Source organism: Moschus berezovskii, chromosome 28 (genome assembly GCF_049115385.1).
Source record: "Moschus berezovskii isolate FMDL1 chromosome 28, NW_MosBer_1.0, whole genome shotgun sequence".
Classification (NCBI taxonomy): Eukaryota; Metazoa; Chordata; class Mammalia; order Artiodactyla; family Moschidae; genus Moschus; species Moschus berezovskii.
In genome coordinates, this window is record NC_142487.1 from 16929895 (window position 1) to 16949279 (window position 19385).

The 19385-nt window shown below is 52.8% G+C and overlaps 1 protein-coding gene across 3 annotated transcripts in view; it reads left to right on the top strand.

Annotated features, from left to right (window-relative positions):
• CTIF (cap binding complex dependent translation initiation factor) overlaps nt 1-19385 on the top strand; it is a 324563-nt gene that overhangs the window by 154157 nt on the left and 151021 nt on the right. The window lies entirely within an intron of this gene.

The following is a 19385-nucleotide window of genomic DNA, read 5'->3' on the forward strand; positions in this document are numbered from 1 at the left end:
ATTAACTGATGGTTAAATATTCAGCCCCGTAAGTTTGTTTGTTTGCTTGTTTTAATGATTCAGTCAGTTCAGTTCAGTCGTGTCCAACTCTCCGCGACCCCATGAATCACAGCACGCCAGGCCTCCCTGTCCATCACCAACTCCCGGAGTTCACTCAAACTGCAGTGTTAATAGAGCTCATATTGCCGGTAGGGAATCATACTAGGTGTCAAGAGGGAAACAAAGATAAGAAGGTCTTGGATTTTGCAGAGCCCGGTGAAATCGACACAGCACCAGCCCTGGCAGGGGGTTGCCTGCCTGGATGGAGTGTTTTCAAGGGCGCCAGCTGCGTTTCCTCTTCTGCCTCTCCCGTCCGTGTCCCCATCCAAGAGGAGAAAAAGAAACAAGTTCTCCCTCCCTGGTCACTTATTCCAAAAGCACTGCCACTAATGTTTTGGTTTCCCTTTCGATCTGAGGCAGTGGTTGCTGACCTGACCATCCTTTAGAACTACCTGGAGAGCTTTGAAAATCCCTACTGCCTGGGCTGCACCCGAGCGTGTACATCAGAGCTTCTGATGGGGCCTGAGCCTCAGGAGTTTAAACCTCCCCAGGGGGCTGTCCATGAGCCTCCAGGGCTGAGAGCCACTGACCCAGGGTTCTTATTGACTGAAATGTAGGTAACACTCCAGTTATCCTCCTCTGGGGGTGGAGGGGACTGAGTTTGTCAGAGCCTTTCCTGAAAGCAGATTGTGATAGCAAGAGGGAAGCAAATGTGGGGATGCCAGGCACCTGTCAGACATGAGAACTCAGCACCGCGTCATGGCGAGGCCAGAGAGGGGAGACACGCTGCTGCAAAGTAAGCTTGGCCACCCACCGTTTCTCTAGAGCAGGGTCGCCACGTCATTGTCCGTGCACCGAATTCTAGCCCCCACCCGTCTTTATCATCAGGTTTTATTGGAACACAGCCACCCCTTCGTGGCTGCTTCTGCTGCACACGGCAGCGTTGAGTACTTGTGACAGAGACCATGCAGCCTGCAGAGCCTAAAATATTTAATGACCTGGCCCTGCACAGAAAAGGTTTGCCAGCCCCTGCTTAGAGAGTTGATCCCGCATGTCCTCTCTCTGGACCTCCCAGGCAGCTCAGTGGTAAAGAACCCGCCTGCCAGTGTAGGAGACACAGGTTCGATCCCTGGGTCGGGAAGATCCCCTGGAGAAGGAAATGGCAAGCCGCTCCAGTACTCGTGCCTGGAGAGTCCCGTGGACAGTGGACTGCGGCCCGTGGCGTCACACAGAGTCGAACGTGACTGAGCACGAGCGTGAGGCCCCACTCTGTGCGGTCCTGCAGTCTGTCCATCCGCACACAGGCTGGGCATTTTACACACCATTTCTTAAGACTCTGTCATGTTGTAGTTGCTCTTAAAGCAGGGCAGGGTGCCCTCAGAGATGTGCTCAGAGTTAAGTCCTGGCTAGACTAAGTTATGGCTCCCTTCTCTCAGCCTTGGGTGGCCAGTGCTGCGGGCTGCCACCCTCTGGCCCCAAGCAGCCTCTGTGGGTTCCCCCAGGGGGCCATACCGATGTCACTGTGTTCCCGATGGGCTGTGAGGTGGGAGGGCTGGGAAGCCCCACATCAAACCTTGACAGATTGAAGAAGCTGGAGCTGGAAATGGACTCCTTTCCTGCCCGAGGAGGATGGAGTCGGAGGAGGGGCTACAGGCATGAGCTCTGTAGATGGAGGGAGGAAGGGGATGAGACCTGTGCTTGACCAGAGCCCTCACTGCAGAGTCCTGTGTCCAGGCTCTCGCGTTACCCTCCTTCCTTCTCCAGCCACCACTGTGTCCCTGAAAGTAGGTCAAATCGCTGTCTGCTCCAGAGGCTCAGAGGGAAAGAGATACCAACTAGGTCATCAGAGCTGCTGGTGCCTGGTGAGCCAGCCGAAACCAGTGGCCACCCAATTTAAGACAGCCCATAAAGACTCTTTTATGTGGCAGGGAACCCTTAATGGCCCACATCCACACAACAAAAGGTCAGCCCTGCTTTCTGGGAATGGAACAAGTAATTGAGTTTCTGAAATGGTCCATTTCCTGTAGTCAGAGAGAGGTATAACCCATGTCCTTAAAGTATTCACTTAAAAAATTAATAAGTTGGAGGCAATTATTTCTTTTACCGAAGGTATTTGCCATAGGACTTAGAATTTCCTAAGACAGTGAAAACAAAATTCTATACAGAAAAATTTTTGCATGTCAGCAGATTTTTAGGAACTCGTTTCTATCTGCTGCTTTCCCATCTTTCTTAATTGGGAACCTCTGTAAGACCATGTTCCTTAAACTTTATCATTTTTGACGGCACACCATCAGGGAGGTCCATTATTTTTGCACGATGCTGATCATATTAATACTTAGCATGGCAGCTTTGTTGTTAGTGACTTAATGTGGAAGGAGGGAGAGGGAAGAAGCAAGAGCCCACTAACAGCAACCCTGTGAATTTATGCTATGATGGGGGCTTCCCTGATAGCCCAGCTGGTAAAGAATCCACCTTCAATGCAGGAGACCCCAGTTCATTCCTGGGTTGGGAAGATCCGCTGGAGAAGGGACAGGCTATCCACTTCAGTATTCTTGGGCTTCCCTAGTGGCTCGGCTGGTAAAGAATCTGCCTGCAATGTGGGAGACCAAGGTTCTATCCCTGGGTTGGGAAGATCCCCTGGAGAAGGGAAAGGCTGCCCACTCCAGTATTCTGGCCTGGAGAATTGCGCGGACTGTGTAGCTGTATAGTCCACGGGGTCACAAAGAGTCGGACACGACTGAGTGACTTTCACTTTCACGTGCTACGATGGTCCGCAGAGTGAATCCGGGGAAAACCGTGCGTGGGCCAGCCCCTTCCATGGCTTGTTGGAAACCATGCTTGTTCGTGTTGTCATTCCGTGAGCCGGTGCTTGTTGAGTACCCGCGCTGTGATGTCGCTGTGCACTGTCCACCGGGGTGGCACCTGGGCGTCTATTCACGGAGTCTACAGCCCTGAAGTTCTGGATCAGCTCCTGCTTGGTTGGCTCTGGGTCTCAGATCTGTGGCTCTCATTGTGTTACGGGTCCATCCCAGGCCTCTGAGTTAATGTCCCAGCTTCACCCACCCCACGCTCGCTGTTTTTCATTAGATCTGCTGTTAAATCTGCTTCATCTGTCCTCCCAGCCTCCTTTTCCTCTCCTGTAGAGAGTGGATAATAATAGCATCTCCCTCTCAAGGTTCTGATGAGGTTTAAATTAGTTAATACATGGGAAACTCGGAACCCTGCCTGCCTCCCTAAGTGATAGACACTGTTATTATCATGATCGTAGCTCGAGATCCTGGCAGATATAATTTAGTTCCTTCTATGGTAAGAAGACTTTTTGAATACCTTCCAGGAAAACAGAATTGCTCACTCAGTGGAAGGGAGCATATTTCTCGGGCAGGACTGGAGGGGAAGGAAAGACTTCGCGGGCTTGCTTCCCCTCATTGTTGGCCCGGCTCATCCGCATGAGACTCTAGCCCAAGGATGCCCTCGCCTTGCCCGCCTCCCCGTCTCCTCCTTTATATTCGTGCTGCCTGGAGCTGGCCTCGGAGGTAGCCGGTAGAGCCAGTTGCCAACTGCTGAGGAGTGTAAAGGCAGGGTCTCTCTCGTGTCTGGGCTGTCTCCCACACGTGCTCTACCTTTCACGTCCCTGCCCCACCCATCAGCGTCATCAGACAAGTGGAAGATTCTTGTTGCACTTCTGCAACATGTAAGATGCTGTTTTGGACATGAAACTGAAGGCTCTGACAAGGAAGGTCAGACCCTGAGGTCTCCCCTGGAGTCCCCTGGGCTTTACCTGGGCTGTGGTTGCGGCTGTCATCCTGAATTCCCCTTCACCCCAATGCTTTCACACCAAGCTGCTGCTGCTGCTGCTAAGTCACTTCAGTCGTGTCCGACTCTGTGTGACCCCACAGACGGAAGCCCACCAGGCTCCCCCGTCCCTGGGATTCTCCAGGCAAGAACACCGGAGTGGGTTGCCATTTCCCTCTCCAATGTGTGAAAGTGAAGTTGCTCAGTCGTGTCCGACTCTTAGCGACCACACAGACTGCAGCCTACCAGGCTCCTCCATCCATGGGATTCTCCAGGCAAGAGTACTGGAGTGGCTTGCAGAGCACAAATCCAGGGCCAAAAGCAGTGGCCACACCCAGGAGTGGCCATTGACCGGGGAACACACCCCAACACCCCGCCCCCTGCTCAACCATCAGTGCCTGCCTCCCACTCACAGTTTGGGCCAGCCTCCCTCACAACTGCCTTGGGCAGGAGAAGCTTTGTTTTGAGTCTCTTAAGGAGACCAGGTCTGCCTCCTTGGAGCCTGCCACCCAGTCATCCCCCTGCCGTAGCAGACTGGCAGTGTGTGATCCCTGCAGATCGCAGTCCTCTGCTGGTGGGACTGACCCCTCTCAGCCTGTCTGGCCTCAGCTCTGAGGACCTCAGGGTCACTTGGGCCCTGCTGTCTCTGGGCTGGGCTGGGCACAGGCACACCCCGACTTGAGTCCAGTAAACTTGTGTGGCAGGACTGGCCAGATGTGTCTCTGTATTTCATCTCATTTGACTCCCAGCACCTCGTTTAAACCTCACGGAGGAAGTAGGTTTAGGCTCTCCATTTTAGAGCAGAGGGGACTGAGGCTCAGCAAGGGGAAGCGAGCCCCCTGCCGCCTGGCCGGCCCTGCCTCTGGCCTGGCACGTGGAGTTGGCAGCAGTGAGACAGTCGACACAACCTAGGTGCCTGTGGGGCCGATCTGTGGGCCCTGAGCACACAGTGCCATCTTTCCAGGGCAGGCCAGCCAAGGAACAGTAACCGTGGTCCTCAGAGAGCCTGCGGTGTAACCAAGGATTGGGCGATCCATGTCTTCAATACCTTTTCCATTTCCACTAACCACAGGGGAGTTGCTGAGCACTGGGCCTTGTGGTTACAGATCGAGGACCAGCGAGGCAATGGAGCATCCTGGCTTCTTGCAGCACAGGAGCTTTTGCCTGGTCAACAGCCACAGTCTGTGGGTTCCTTGCCCAAGGGTCACCTGTCCATTAGCAACCACCTATTAGTGATAGATAGAATGCAGGTGGCCCAGCTCTGGCCCATCCAGGGCTGTCGGTCATCTTAACTTTTCATCCAACAAGCAGTCATGGAAGACTGTGATATCTAAGCCACTGTGGGGCCTGTGGAAGTGAAGGCAGCATGGCCCCTGAGCCCCTGAAAGTTGGCAGAGTGGCTAAAGAAGCAAGCTTGCTAGCAGCTACCTAGTCTGTTAAGACACCTGGCTGGAGTGTTCAGAAGAGTGTGTCCGATGTGCTGTGTGACCACACAGGTTAATTCCCCTGCGTATTAGTGTCTGTGGTGGCCACACGGGTTAATTCCCTGCGTATTAGTGTCTGTGGTGGCCACACGGGTTAATTCCCTGCGTATTAGTGTCTGTGGTGGCGGGCAGGAGTGGGTGTTTATGCCAGTGGCTCAGCCTCTTCTGAACGCAGCCAGGGAGCTCAGGACGTGGCTGGCTGGTGGACACAGAGTGACCTCGTTCTAGCGTGGTGTTACTTGGGGTTTGGGCTGTGGCTTCCCGGCAGGCTCTAAAGGGGCGTGGATGGAAAGTCAGGAAGTCTCAGGGCAGGGTCTCTGTGTGCACGTAGGGTGCTCCCGAGCCTGGAATTTCACAGACTGTGCCCTGAAAAGGAAGAGGGCCGTGGGGGTGTGCAGAGGATGGGAGAGCAGTTGGGAGACCCTGGTGCCGCCTATCCTTTGGTTCAGTTCAGTCACTCAGTCGTGTTCGACTCTTTGTGACCCCATGGACTGCAGCACTCCAGGCTTCCCTGTCCATCACTAACTCCCGGAGCTTACTCAAACTCATGTCCATAGAGTCGGTGATGCCATCCAACCGTCTCATCCTGTGTCATCCCCTTCTCCTCCTGCCCTCAATCTTTGCCAGCATCAGGGTCTTTTCCAGTGAGTCAGATCTTCGCATCAGGTGGCCAAAGTATTGGAGTTTCAGCTTCAACATCAGTACTTCTAGTGAATATTCAGGACTAATTTACTTTAGGATTCACTGGTTTGATCTCCTTGCAGTCCAAGGGACTCTCAAGAGTCTTCTCCAGCACCACAGTTCAGAAGCATCAGTTCTTCGGCGCTCAGCTTTCTTCACAGTCCAACTCTCACATCCATACATGACCACTGGAAAAACCTTAGCCTTGACTAGACGGACCTTTGTTGGCAACATAATGTCTCTGCTTTTTAATATGCTGTCTAGGTTGGTCATAACATTTCTTCCAAGGAGCAAGCATCTTTTAATTTCATGGCTGCACTCACCATCTGCAGTGATTTTGGAGCCCAAGAAAATATTCTCTCACTGCTTCCATTCTTTCCCCATCTGTTTGCCATGAAGTGATGGTATCCTTATCCTTATGCCTATCCTTATACATCAGATAATCTCCTTTTGTCCTCCTGCTAGTCCTCTGAAATACTACCTTTTCATAGAAGAGGAAAATAGAAGCCTCAGGAGGGTAGGGATCTAGGCAGGCTCCCACAGTAGGTGGCAGTGATGGTATTTAAAGCCAAACTGATTGACTCCAATCTCTGCCCGACAGCCCCAAATCTGTTGCTTAAAGCACCTGGGACTGGCTCTGCAAACCCTGGGACAGCCACCCCGCTGCTCCTGGGTGCTCCTTTGTCACGGTCTCCTGCCCCGTCCCCCGTGTCACCAGACCAGCCAGCTTTGGCCCAGCACTGCGGATGCAGAATGATGAACCATTTGCTCACAGGTGGCCTTGAAGGCGCTCCCTGCACAGTGGAACTCGCCTCAGGATCTCAGCATCTCCAGCTGAGGTGTTTGGGGCAAGGTCCCTGCCATGACCCACCGAGGTCCTCACAGTTACTGTATTCTGACCGCTGCCCGCTTGTAAAATGAGCCACGCCAGAGTACTTTCAGGAGAGGCAAGAACAAAGCCATTAAGATATTCCTCCTTGTAGCTTCCGCTGGGGCCTTTGCCTTTCTGGTTCTGCTCCTGTTAACTTCAGAGCCTTCTAGTAGCTCAAAGGGTGGTCTTGGGCATCCCTTCCTTCCTCTACCAGTTCCTTACCCCTTGGGTGTCCCTGTGACTTCCCTGGGTCCGGAGGAGTAACTCTGCTTGTGTACCTGTGCTCCCGGTGGCCCAGGGACTCCTTGGGGACACAGGCAGAGTCTGGGTTTTCTCTGTCTGTGATGCGTTTGCTCACAGAACGTGGCGGGCATCTTCTCTTGTGGAGTTCTCACTCCTTCTCCAGAATCCACTGTTGCCTCAGTTCCCAAGATGCTTCTTCAGCCTCCCCAAGGATGTGAAACTATTCACAGCTTTCCTCCCTGACAAAGACTGTCACTTGCCCTCAGAGACCAGAGCGTGAGTATTACTTGGTCTTCTCTTGAGTTTTAGTTACTGGTATTAGTCCTAGGATGAGGAGGACATATATAATAGATGCTAGTTGTCCAACCATGATGAGTGGGAAAGAGCTTTATGGGCTTTTCCAGGGTTTGGGTCTTATCACTGTCATGGATGCACCATCCAGGTAGAGACCAGAATTCAGGCCACATGTGTCCAAAGGTGCCCAGGCAACTTTCCCAGAGGCTGCAGGGCAGATCCTGTGTCTTTCCCGTGGCCGCTTGTACCTGTGTGTGTCTGGAGCACCTTCCTGCCTCTGGTCTGCAGCAGCAGGGAGCTGTTTCCCCTTCAGGCTAGCAGCACTTCCAGGACTCCCAGTAAAAACCACTCATCAGGGATGTGGGGAGCATCTGGCTGCCAGCTCCATTCTGATGTGGCTGTTGCTGCATCAACTGGAGCCCTGGACGGGGGGTATGGTGGTGGGGGGATGCAGCTAGGATTCCTTCTAGACTCTCGGTCCTGGGCTTGTCACTTGGATGAGATCCTGAGCCACTGGGTCTCACATGGTCTTCAACTCAGAGAGGGTTATAATCACCATCCAACAGCCCTCCCTGTGCAGGCATGCATGTGTACACACACAGACACAGACACACACACACACACAGGAGTACACACACACACACACACACACAGGAGTACACACACACACACACACACACAGGAGTACCTTGGTTGCAAATGGGAAACTGATCATGGTTGGAAAAGCAGCACTTTAGTAATTGTTTCCTTTACATTTTATACCTCATAACATAGACACAGTTCCCTAACTTTTCTGTTAGCTTGAAGTCCTGTCTTTGGCATCAATGTTCTCATCTATTTTTTCTGTTCACTCAGAAATTATCAAGGCCACCTCGTTTGTATTTGGCATTGCCCAGGGGATCCTTCCTGATGTGGCTGGCTGTGGGAGGGGGCAGGGACCACCATGTTTACTTTGCTGGACTTCATGGATATACTAAGATCAGCTGGAACAACACCTAAAGTTGCATCATGCTGAACTATTTAGGACTCTTTTGGTCACACGTAACAGAATCCCAACTCAAAATATATTTAAAGATACGTGACGCAGGAGGTAGGAAGAGCAAATATTTCCATCCTCATGTTTCACAAGAAGGAGCAGAGGGCTGGGTGAGATGACTGCCCAGTGGCATCCCAGTCAGGCAGCCGTGCTGGAACCCAGGCTGCCTAAAGGCTTTGTGGGGTTTACTAGTCAAGTTATGAGGCTGTTACAGTGAGAAACCCAACTTGAAGGAAAGAGGAGGGATGGGTGTTAGCTCAGGGCATCTAAGCAAGGCCACGTTCCAGCAACCTGACCTCTGTAACCGCACCCCTGCACAGGCTCAAACCTCCGCCTGCTGGATAAATGCTGAGGGTCCACACCCCAGAGACCTCCACAGGCAGAATATTCATGTGTATGGACCCCACTGGGCTTCCCCGGTGGCGCCAGTGCTAAAGAACCCACGTGCCAGTGCAGGAGATATTAAGAGACCTGGGCTTGATCCCTGGGCTGGGAGGATCCTCTGAAGGAGGTCATGGCAATCTACTCCAGTATTCTGGAGAATACTGGAGAATCCCCATGGACAGAGAAGCGTAGTGGGCTACAGTGCATGGGGTCCCACAGAGTCGGACACGACTGAAGCAATTTTGCAAGCATGCGTGCACAGACCCCACTAAACCCTGACCAGAGAGCTTTGGTTACGCTTCTTTTCTAGAAGAATGTCCAGGTCTTGTGGAGCCAACATCCAGTCTTTCAGAGTGGGTGAAGGGTAGGTTTACGGTTCAGGGTGCAAATAGCGGGTGGCCAGAGGCAGGGGGTGAGCATTAATCGCTCAGAGGCAATCTCTGCACCTCTGCCCTGTTGACCTTTTTCTATGTTTTCATATTGGGACTCCAGCTGAGGTATTGTTCTTAAAAGGGTCTCTGCTGATTAAAACAAATAAATTAAAAGAAAAATTAGAAGATCACGAACGGAGACATGAGTTAGCCCGCCCGACCCCCACCTTTTTATCTGAAACAGGTCAGCTGCTCTGAATAGCCGTGCAGCCTGGAGATTCCAGGAATTTTAGAAACATTACCTGTTTGTTTCAGCTTGGACGTGACCCACACATCCTGCCCATGTGGAGCTTGGTAGGATAGCTTCTTAGAAGCTATGAAAAAAAAGAAAAAACATGACCCCAGCAAGAGGAAGGCTCCACTGTTGAGACAAACTCATTGTCGGGGGAGCGGCACTTGGTATTTTTATGGCCCCTTAAGTTGCCAAGTGTTCCATTTCCTTCGTACTGTTCGCCTTCGGGATGTCTCACCACGTTGGGCTGGTGACAGAGGGCCTGCGGTGCCCAGCTGGTTGGCCTGAGTCTGTCCTGCCTCGGTGGGGCTCCAGCTCCCTGGGCTCACCCAGTGGGTACAGCAGAACCAACATCCGGTTCTTCTGGGTCGCTGTCCATGGCACCCTCCCTCCAGGTCATCTGGAATTTTCTGGAGAAGTGGAAGCCGTTAGTTTCCAGGCATTGCAAAGCATTCTTGGGAGTGACAAGTGGGACTGATTCTCAACCTTGGGAAGAAGAGGAGGGAGCCATGGTTTCCATGAGGCCAGGATGGAGGCTCGGTCATCCAGGAGAGATGGATAACCAAGTGGCAGGTGTCTGGAGAGGGCGGGCCTGGGGCCACAGAGCTGACCTCTCAGGGCACTGCGGCGTGCTGGGAAAGGCAACCAACTTGTAGAAAAGAACCAAGTTCCACATGTCCTGGCAGTGGAGTCCTGTGACCCTGTATATATTTCTGGCTGGAGTCGCCTTGAGGATGGCTTTGAGTAGTCCTGCACTTGGAGCCTCCCGCCGCCCCGTGGCCTGGGCCAGGATCTTCAGCCTTCCTTTCCAACCCCGGCACGTCCCAGCTGCACCAGCTACCCCTGAAGGCCTGTCCAGGTCAACCACTGTCAGGGGGGTCTTCACACAGCAGGAAGAAGTTCTCTCGTCTTTGTGTTACGCGCTTTCCCTTTGCAAAGAGCTACTGTGTGAGAGAGGCAACAGATCCGTGAGAATAGGTCTGGATGATTTCTGTCAGACTCCGGTCCTGGGGGGGTTAGTGGTCACAGGTCACAGGAATATCAGGAAAATCTCCTTTGAGGAGAAAGTGGGCCTGGAGTTCTGTGAAGCTTCCGGCCGTGGGATTGGGCTCTGTGTGGCCTTTCAAAACTTCATCCCACAGGACTGAAGGGGAACCAGACAGAGCAGTGAGCGGGGGCCCACACCCACCAACCCGTGGGGAGAGAGGCAAGGTCAGGCGAGCTCCCCTGCAGAGGTGGGGGCGGAGGCCTGCCCATGGAGCCTTGGTCAGGTCGTCTAAGAGGTCATAGGCGCAGCAAGGGTGAAGTGGGTATGCGGGGCCTGGCCCCCCGCCCTGGCTGACTTTGGAGTCTCAGCCCCGGGTGAGACTCTGTCCAGGAGCCCTGCCTCGGGGTCCGAGAGGTGGAGAGGTGTGCTGTGTGTTTGCACCACCACTCCTCTTGATATTTCCGTCCAGAGACTTTGCTCAGTAGAGGCTCAGCCAGAATTAGGCTCCCACGCACTTTCCTTTCCTTCTCTTCTTCAACAGGTACTTAGTTAATACCTACTTGAGCCTGGCATCCTTCTGGAGCTTCGTGCATGGTGGTCCATGAACCAGATGGGTTCTCGCCCTTTGAACTCACCTGGGGGGTGAGGTTTAGGATTGGGGGGCTCATCTGGCAGCCGCCCAGCCAGGGATCCGGGTCCAGGGCACCACCAGCTGGCCGGGGAGCAACGGAACTTCCAGCCTCGGGTCTCCTGCACTCAAGGTGTCTCCCTGCTCCCTTCTGTCTCCTGGTCCCTCCAGGTGAACTAACTTGGAGGGTGCGGCCAGGCCAGAAAGCATCATTCCAGAGCCAGGTCACATGCTGTCTGCCCTGTAGGAATTTTGTGTCTGTCATTTCAAAGAGATCAGGATCATTGTGAAGGCGGAGACCTGGGCAGCAGACTGAGCTGTTGGTTTCATAGGGGACTGGAAGGCGGACCCCCACACTGCAAACTGAAATTGTCTGGTGCGGAGCCTGGCATCCCACCATGGGAACAGCCTGTGAATTTTCCAGAATAGCATGGCGTGAGGTCAGTAGCGCTTGCTCACCAGGGAGAATCAGATGGACTCAGGGGCCTCCCGTGTCAAACAGGATCTCGAAGGGTAACCTGGGGATGCTGAGGGCGCCAAAGGGGAGGCCGCTGGGCAGACCCCGAGCTGTGGACACCTGCAGACCTGGCTGTGTAGGATCGGGACAGGAGGGCCAGGTGGATCTGTTCCCTAGGACTGCAGAAACACAGGACCATCAGCTGGGTGGCTGAAAGCAACAGACACTTGCAGTTTCGTAGTTCTGGAGACTAGAAGTCTGGAGTCAGGGTGTCAGCAGTGCCACCCCACCCCTGTCCTCCCGGAAGGCCCCAGGAAGAATCGTCTCTTGCCTCTCCTGGCTTCAAGTGGCTGCCAACAGTCTTCGCCCTTTTTTCGGCCCAAAGCTGCCGCCTCCAAACATTACCCCCATTTTCACACGGCCTGTGTCTCGGTCTCTAAAGTCCTTCTTGTAAGGACACCGGTCGTTGGGTTTAGGGCCCACCCTAATCTTTAGAAGACCCTGTTTTCCAAATACGGTCTGTACCCAGGTGAGGACTCCAGCTGGTCTTTCGGGGGCACCTGATTCTGCCCACCGTAGGGGTGAAGGGGACGGTGTAGGTGGCACCACGTGGGCCACTGTGGTCGGGAGCCCCGCCCCGCCCACAGAGCACCGAGTGCCCCCGCCCCTCCTGCAGTGCCGCCTTGTCTCTAGGCAACCCACCTATGCTGCGGGCATCGCTGGCCCGCAGGCTGAGGTCCTAACGTACCGTCTTTTCTATCATGCACCTGTCCACCCATTAGCACTCAGCTCAGGGAGCGCCCCAGGTGAAGGCCTCCCTGCCCCTGCCCCAGGCAGAGCTGCCCGCTCCTCCCTCACGGCTGCCAGAGACGCCCGGCACACGGCGGCCTGCGTGTCTGCGCTCCCCCGAGCTCCCAGGGCTGGGGCTGGGTCTCTTCGTTCTGGTATTTCCCCTCTGATGCATCTGGCACGACGTAGGCCTTCAGAGCTGCTTGGGTGAGGAAGAACCAGTGATGGCCAGATGGCCGGATGGACTGATGGCTAGTTGGCAAGCGACAGAGGAGTCTCCCCTGACCACCCCCACCTCTGCGCCCTCATCCCTTTCCCCTCCCTTGCTCTGCTCCGTGGGATTTTCCATCATGGAGCATATTGTCTGTTTACTTGTTTGTCCTGTCTCTCCTGTCATTAGAAGGTGTGCTCTGCAAGAACACCTACTGCTTTTACACTAATGTGTCTGCAGTGTCTAAAACAACAGTATTTGTAGGGTGGGTGGATGGATGGATGAATGGATGGATGGGGTGGGTGGATGGATGGGGTGGGTGGATGGGTAGGTGGATGGATGGGTGGGTGGATGGGCGAATAGATGGGTGGGTAGGTGGGTGGATGGATGAATGGGTGCGTGGGTGGATAGGTGGGTAGTGTGGGGCATAGGGGAGGGGAGCTGTGGCTGGGTGGACGAACATCACTCTTATCACAGAGTCAGCTGGTCTCAGCGCCACCCATCATACGCATTGGCTTGCTCAGCATGCTTGCATGACCCTCCTTCCCGAACCCGAACCCTCAGACCCAGGACACTTTTTTGTAGCTGCCATCTGAGGGCACGGCCCCTGTTTTCCCAGTCTGGGGTCAGCAGCTCTGCTGCTCCTGCCTTAATCCCCCAGAAATACCCGCTGTCCCAGGTTGTGAGGTATTAGCCTCAGCCCGCCCCGGGATGGGCGGATTTTACATAACGGGTTTCTGCAACCTGATCAGTAACATGGTGCTCACAAAGCCACATCCTAGGCCAGTGCTGACCTCTGGGATGGGAGTGAGTGTGTGTGTGTGTGTGTTTCACGTGTCCTTTGCTTGAGCTGCATGCAGAAGGAGTATTATCTTCCCTCCCTCCCTGGAGAGGCTTGGTTTATATAATCTACTTGTCTCCCAGGCCTGCTTAGTTATTGAAAGTGGTCAGAGGTTAGGCAGAGGGGAATTGCAGCCAGATCTGAGAGCTCAGAGAGAAGGGATCTCATGCGGAGTGGTGGAGGAGAGCAAGGGGCCTGGGTGGTCCAGGGAGACGCTGCAGAGGCCCACCTGACTGGCTGACCAAACTCACACACCAGCTGGTGATCCAGAGGCTGGTGGGGCTCTTCTTCATTTGCAGGGGTCAGGATTGGGGTGGTGCTCATACCTGGACTGATGTCCACCTGCGGCTCTTACAGAGCATGGGATAGAAGGATTTGTTGAGTAAAGAAATAGAACAAAGGCTACTGTATACTCTTAAATGGTCATTCTGACCTGATAAATTTCCCATTCTCCACTCAAGGGGTACGTTCTATTAATATCTAAAGAGCAGGAAGAAATCTCTGGTCTAAAGCCAGAGCCCCGTCGTCCCTGGCCAGGCCTGGGGATACCAGGTCATGCTCCTCTCCAGGTTCCTTACTAGTCCTTCCTGTCACTGGATGCCCTGTCCTGCACCCCTTCCAGCCCTTTTGTAGGAACTGTGTTTTAGGGCAGCTGCTTCCTGGAAATAATTGAATGTGGCGGGGGGCATTTTTCACTGTGGCTGGATCTTTCTTTTTTAAACACTTGCTATTCCCTCTACCTGGAAAATTTTTTCCACCTTTTAAAAATTAGGATATAATTCACATGCTATAAAATTCACCCTTCAAAATAATATGAGTGAATGGTTCTTAGTATATTCGTGAGGTTATGCAACTGTCCAATTCCAGAATGTTTTCATTACCCCCCAAGGAAACTCAAAGTCCCCTGGCAGCCGCTCCCCGTTCTACCTCTCCCCAGCCCCTGGCAGACACTCGTTTACTTGCTGTCTTTGCACGTTTGCCAATTCTGGACATTTCATAAAAACGACATTGAACTATATGGGGATTTTTGGTGATTAGCTTCTTTCCCTGAGCAGGATGTTCGCAAGAGTCACCCATGCTGCAGCCCGTGTCAGAACCCCCTCCCTTTTAGTGGCTGTGTAATACTCCACTGTGTGGAGCCACCACTTATTTATGCAGCAGTCACTTAAAGGACATTGGATCTGTTTCTGTTTTCGGCTGTTGCGAATACTGCTGCTGTGAACATTCATCACGTACCAGCCTTCATGCTCGCTCGTGGCTTTGAAGAACTTGGGCCAGCCTGGGTCGGCAGCTGATCTGATGGCAGGTCCTGGCTAAGCTTACGGTCTCCCTCCTTAACTCTTTTGGCTTCATGTTTGCCTCTCTGTGACACCTAGCTGCCCTTGTTTTGGGGGTAGTGGGCAGCATATTGGGTTGTGTGTGTCACGTGGTACCCCCACCAGTTTGAATTTGAAGAACAAAGGGGCTGATTGAAGTCGGTCCTCCAGAGAAGCCTGTATCAATACAGTGCACCCCGTTTATAAGGGACGGTCTGAAAGTTCTACTCAGGAGCCCCAGGCAGTCATTCCTTTATTCACCGTGGTGCCAGTAGGCTGGGGCCAGGTCACCTTGGGGGTGGGGCCAGTCCTCTTTAGCACTGGCCTTAGAGTGCTCCCATCTTTTTCAGAATTTTCCACAGTTTATTGTGATCCACACAGTCAAAGGCTTTGGCGTAGTCAATGAAGCAGAAAGAGATGTTTTTCTCCAACTCTCTTGCTTTCTCCATGATCCAGCGGATGTTGGCAATTTGATCTCTGGTGCCTCTGCCTTTTCTAAAACCTGCTTGAACATCTGGAAGTTCACGGTTCACATATTGCTGAAGCCTGGCTTGGAGAATTTTGAGCATGACTTTACTAGCGTGGGAGATGAGTGCAATTGTGTGGTAATTTGAGCATTCTTTGGGATTGCAATGAAGACTGACCTTTTCCAGTCCTGTGGCCACCGCTGAGTTTTCCAAATTTGCTGGCATATTGAGTGCAGCACTTTCACAGCATCATCTTTCAGGATTTGAAATAGCTCAACTGGAATTCCATCACCTCCACTAGCTTTGTTCATAGTGATGCTCTCTAAGGCCCACTTGACTTCACATTCCAAGATGTCTGGTCCCAGGTTAGTGATCACACCATTGTGATTATCTTCATAGTGAAGATCTTTTTTGTACAATAAACTGTGGAAAATTCTGAAAGAGATGGGAATACCAGACCACCTGACCTGCCTCTTGAGAAACCTGTATGCAGGTCAGGAAGCAACAGTTAGAACTGGACATGGAACAACAGACTGGTTCCAAATAGGAAAAGGAGTACATCAAGGTTGTATATTGTCACCCTCCTTATTTAACTTCTATGCAGAGTACATCATGAGGAATGCTGGGCTGGAAGAAGCACAAGCTGGAATCAAGATTGCCGGGAGAAATATCAATAACCTCAGATAGGCAGATGACACCACCCTTATGGCAGAAAGTGAAGAAGAACTCAAAGGCCTCTTGATGAAAGTGAAAGAGGAGAGTGAAAAGGTTGGCTTGAAGCTCAACATTCAGAAAACGAAGATCATGGCATCTGATCCCATCACTTCATGGGAAATAGATGGGGAAACAGTGGAAACAGTGTCAGACTTTATTTTTTTGGGCTCCAAAATCACTGCAGATGCTGATTGTAGCCAGGAAATTAAAAGACGCTTACTCCTTGGAAAGAAAGTTATGACCAACCTAGATAGCATATTAAAAAGCAGAGACATTACTTTGCCAACCAAGGTCCGTCTAGTCAAGGCTGTGGTTTTTCCTGTGGTCATGTATGGATGTGAGAATTGGACTGTGAAGAAAGCTGATCACCGAAGAATTGATGCTTTTGAAGACTGGTGCTGGAGAAGACTCTTGAGAGTCCCTTGGACTTCAAGGAGATCCAACCAGTCCATTCTAAAGGAGATCAATCCTGGGTGTTCATTGGAAGGACTGATGCTAAAGCTGAAACTGCAATACTTTGGCCACCTCATGCGACGAGTTGACTCACTGGAAAAGAGTCTGATGCTGGGAGGGATTGGGGGTGGGAGGAGAAGGGGACGACAGAGAATGAGATGGCTGGATGGCATCACCGACTCTGTGGACATGAGTTTGAGTGAACTCCGGGAGTTGGTGATGGACAGGGAGGTCTGGCGTGCTGTGATTCATGGGGTCGCAAAGAGTCGGACACGACTGAGCGACTGAACTGAACTGAACTGAACTTAGTGTGCTCCTGGGGAAGGAAGACCTCAGAAGTGCAAGGCTTTGCTCTATCACCTTTGTCACTTTGTTCAGCTGATTTCTGGTCTCCCACTGGGATCTACCAGCCTTTGACCAAAGAGAACACAGGCAGAATTCCTCCACCCTTTCCTAGTACGCCACCTGGTCCCCATACTCTCTGATAATTCCCTCCATCTTCCCTAACCTGAGCTTCCCTCACCCTCTTCCGCCATAAGCTGCCTCCTCTGGACTCTGTCCGCCAGGACTGGGGGCCTGAGAACAGGAACCAGAGCAGCCTGGCTTGTCCTGGTGCACTCAGCTCAGCCCTGAGCAGAGGGGGTCAGCATGATGCGAGAGATGGTGATGGCGATGATGGCAGGGACAACGCCAGCGATGCTTCCTGAGGTTTGCTGCATACCAGGCACTGTTCTACATCCTTTACTTGCTCATCAACACAGTTAACCCTCAGAAGAACCCTAGGAGGCAGATGCTATTATTATCATCCCCATTTCACAGATGTGGAAACTGAGGCACATAGAGGTTGGGTCACCTGTTCAAAGTTGCCGTCAAGAGGAAGTGTGGCTCCAGAGCCCAGACTTCTAACTACTCTGACATTTTATATAGATGCTGGGAAAGATTGAAGGCAGGAGGAGAAGGGGACGACAGAGGATGAGGTGGCTGGATGGCATCACCGACTCAATGGACATGAGTTTCAGCAAGCTCCAGGAGTTGGTGAAGGACAGGGGAGCCTGGTGTGCTGCAGTCCATGGGGTCGCAAAGAGTCGGACACGACTGAGCGACAGCTGAACTGGACATTCATATTAGTGATTTGGAGGCAATGGGATGACACAGAAGTCAGAGCAGTGGCTTTGTTAGAAGCCCTGAGTGGTCCTGTGTGCCCCCCGGGCCACACTGAGTCCTGGCAGAGAGTTGGAACTCCATGAGTCTGGGTCATCAGGGCAGCTCCCCTCTGCTACAGCCATGGGGAGCGGGGAGGCAAAGGATGCAGGTCAGAGCCCAGGACTCTGGAGCCTGGGCAGGGGCGGCCGGCCCCTTGTGAGCTTGTGGAAGGCCAAGTGTCAGGACAGCTCCCTCGGCCGGCCCCAGGGCTCAGCTCCCCGTCCAGGCCTCCAGCTTGCGAGGGAGCCTCGGCTTCCTGCCATTGTCTGCATGGCCCGCCCAGTGTGTTCCTGCGGTGACCTGAGTCTAGGAGGGAGGGAAGGGGCCAGCCTGGAGCTGGGTCAGGGTGGGAGAGGGGAAATGAGAGGGGAAGACTTGGTGTTTTTCCTTGTTTGTGTTTTGTATTAAAGAAAGCAAATAATATCCTTTGAGAAAACCATTAAACAAAGCACATCCTCAGGTCGCAGGGGCCCATTGTGGCTGCCCGAGCAGGAATTCATTCATGCCTTCTCAGCCGATTGTTGGAGGCGAGAGGCAGGCTGTGAGGGAGGGACGGATGATATAAATGATGTAAATTAAATCAAGTTTGAAACGTGCGTTCCCTCCCTGGACTCAATGGGCATCCTAGGGCAGCGTCTGGGAGGCCAGGCTCCCTGTGTCCTCCTGGGACTGTTGACCTTCCCGCTCTAGGAAGCACCTCGAGGCTGACGGGGTTACCAGCGTCCACGGCTGATCAGCCCTGTGGTCGGGGCAAAGCCCAGAGAAGGCAGCCCACCGGGACCCTCCACTGTGGAGCCCGAATCCAGAGGGTCGCGTGCACCGTCCCCATCGAGAGTCCGGGCCTCAGTCTCCTTGTCTGTAAAGTGCAGCTAGGGGCTCACTGGACTCTCCCTGAGCCTTCTCCAGCACACTGGGACTGTCACACCCTCTGACCCCGTGCACACCCAGGGCCCTGTGGGCGGCATGGGGACCATGCTCAGGCTGTGCCCTCAGCGTCACGACCCGTGCCCAGATGTCCCAGGTCCAAGCCAGGTCACCGCCTCCCTGCAGACCGCCAGCCTTAGGTACCCTGAAGGCCTCCCACCCTACCCCAGCCAGACCATAAGAGAAGGGCTGTGCTCTCTTTCCTGGAGAGAGGGGAACAATAAGAAAAGAGCTAGCTATCAGCCCACCTTTTGCAAATAATTCTGCCTGCTGCCTGGCATTTTACTCCATCAGCCCTGCATGGTAAGGAAAGGGTTTCTCTCCAGCCTCGATGTAAATATATTGGTGGCTCAGGTGGTAAAGAATCCACCTGCATCGCAGGAGACCCAGGTTCAATCCCTGTGTTGTGAAGATGCCTTGGAGAAGGGAATGACAACCCACTCCAGTATTCTTGCTTGGAAAATCCCGCTGACAGAGGAGCCTGGAGGGCTACAGTCCATGGGGTCAAAAAAGTCAGACATGACTGAGCGACTAACACTTCTCTCCAACCTTGATGTAAACATATATACGTAGTTGTTATCATGATGACACTATACGCAAAAGACCAACCTTAAAATTTTCCACGATTTAACATTTAAAAATACATTAGCTATTTGCATGTTTCCCCTAAATGCACCCCTGGAGTATAAGTAACAAGGATCTTTGGTTAAAAAAAAAAAATGCATGAGGCCTTCTGGACTAGGATGAGAAGAAAACTAGGTCCTAGCACATTCTGTCTGCATGAGGCTCAGGGTTTGCAAGGAAGCTGTATCTCCTAGGTCCTCTCCACAGCTCAGAGAAGATAGTCACATTCCCCTGGTGTTAGTAGACCTGATGTTAGAGGGTTAGCTTGTCCACCATCAGATTC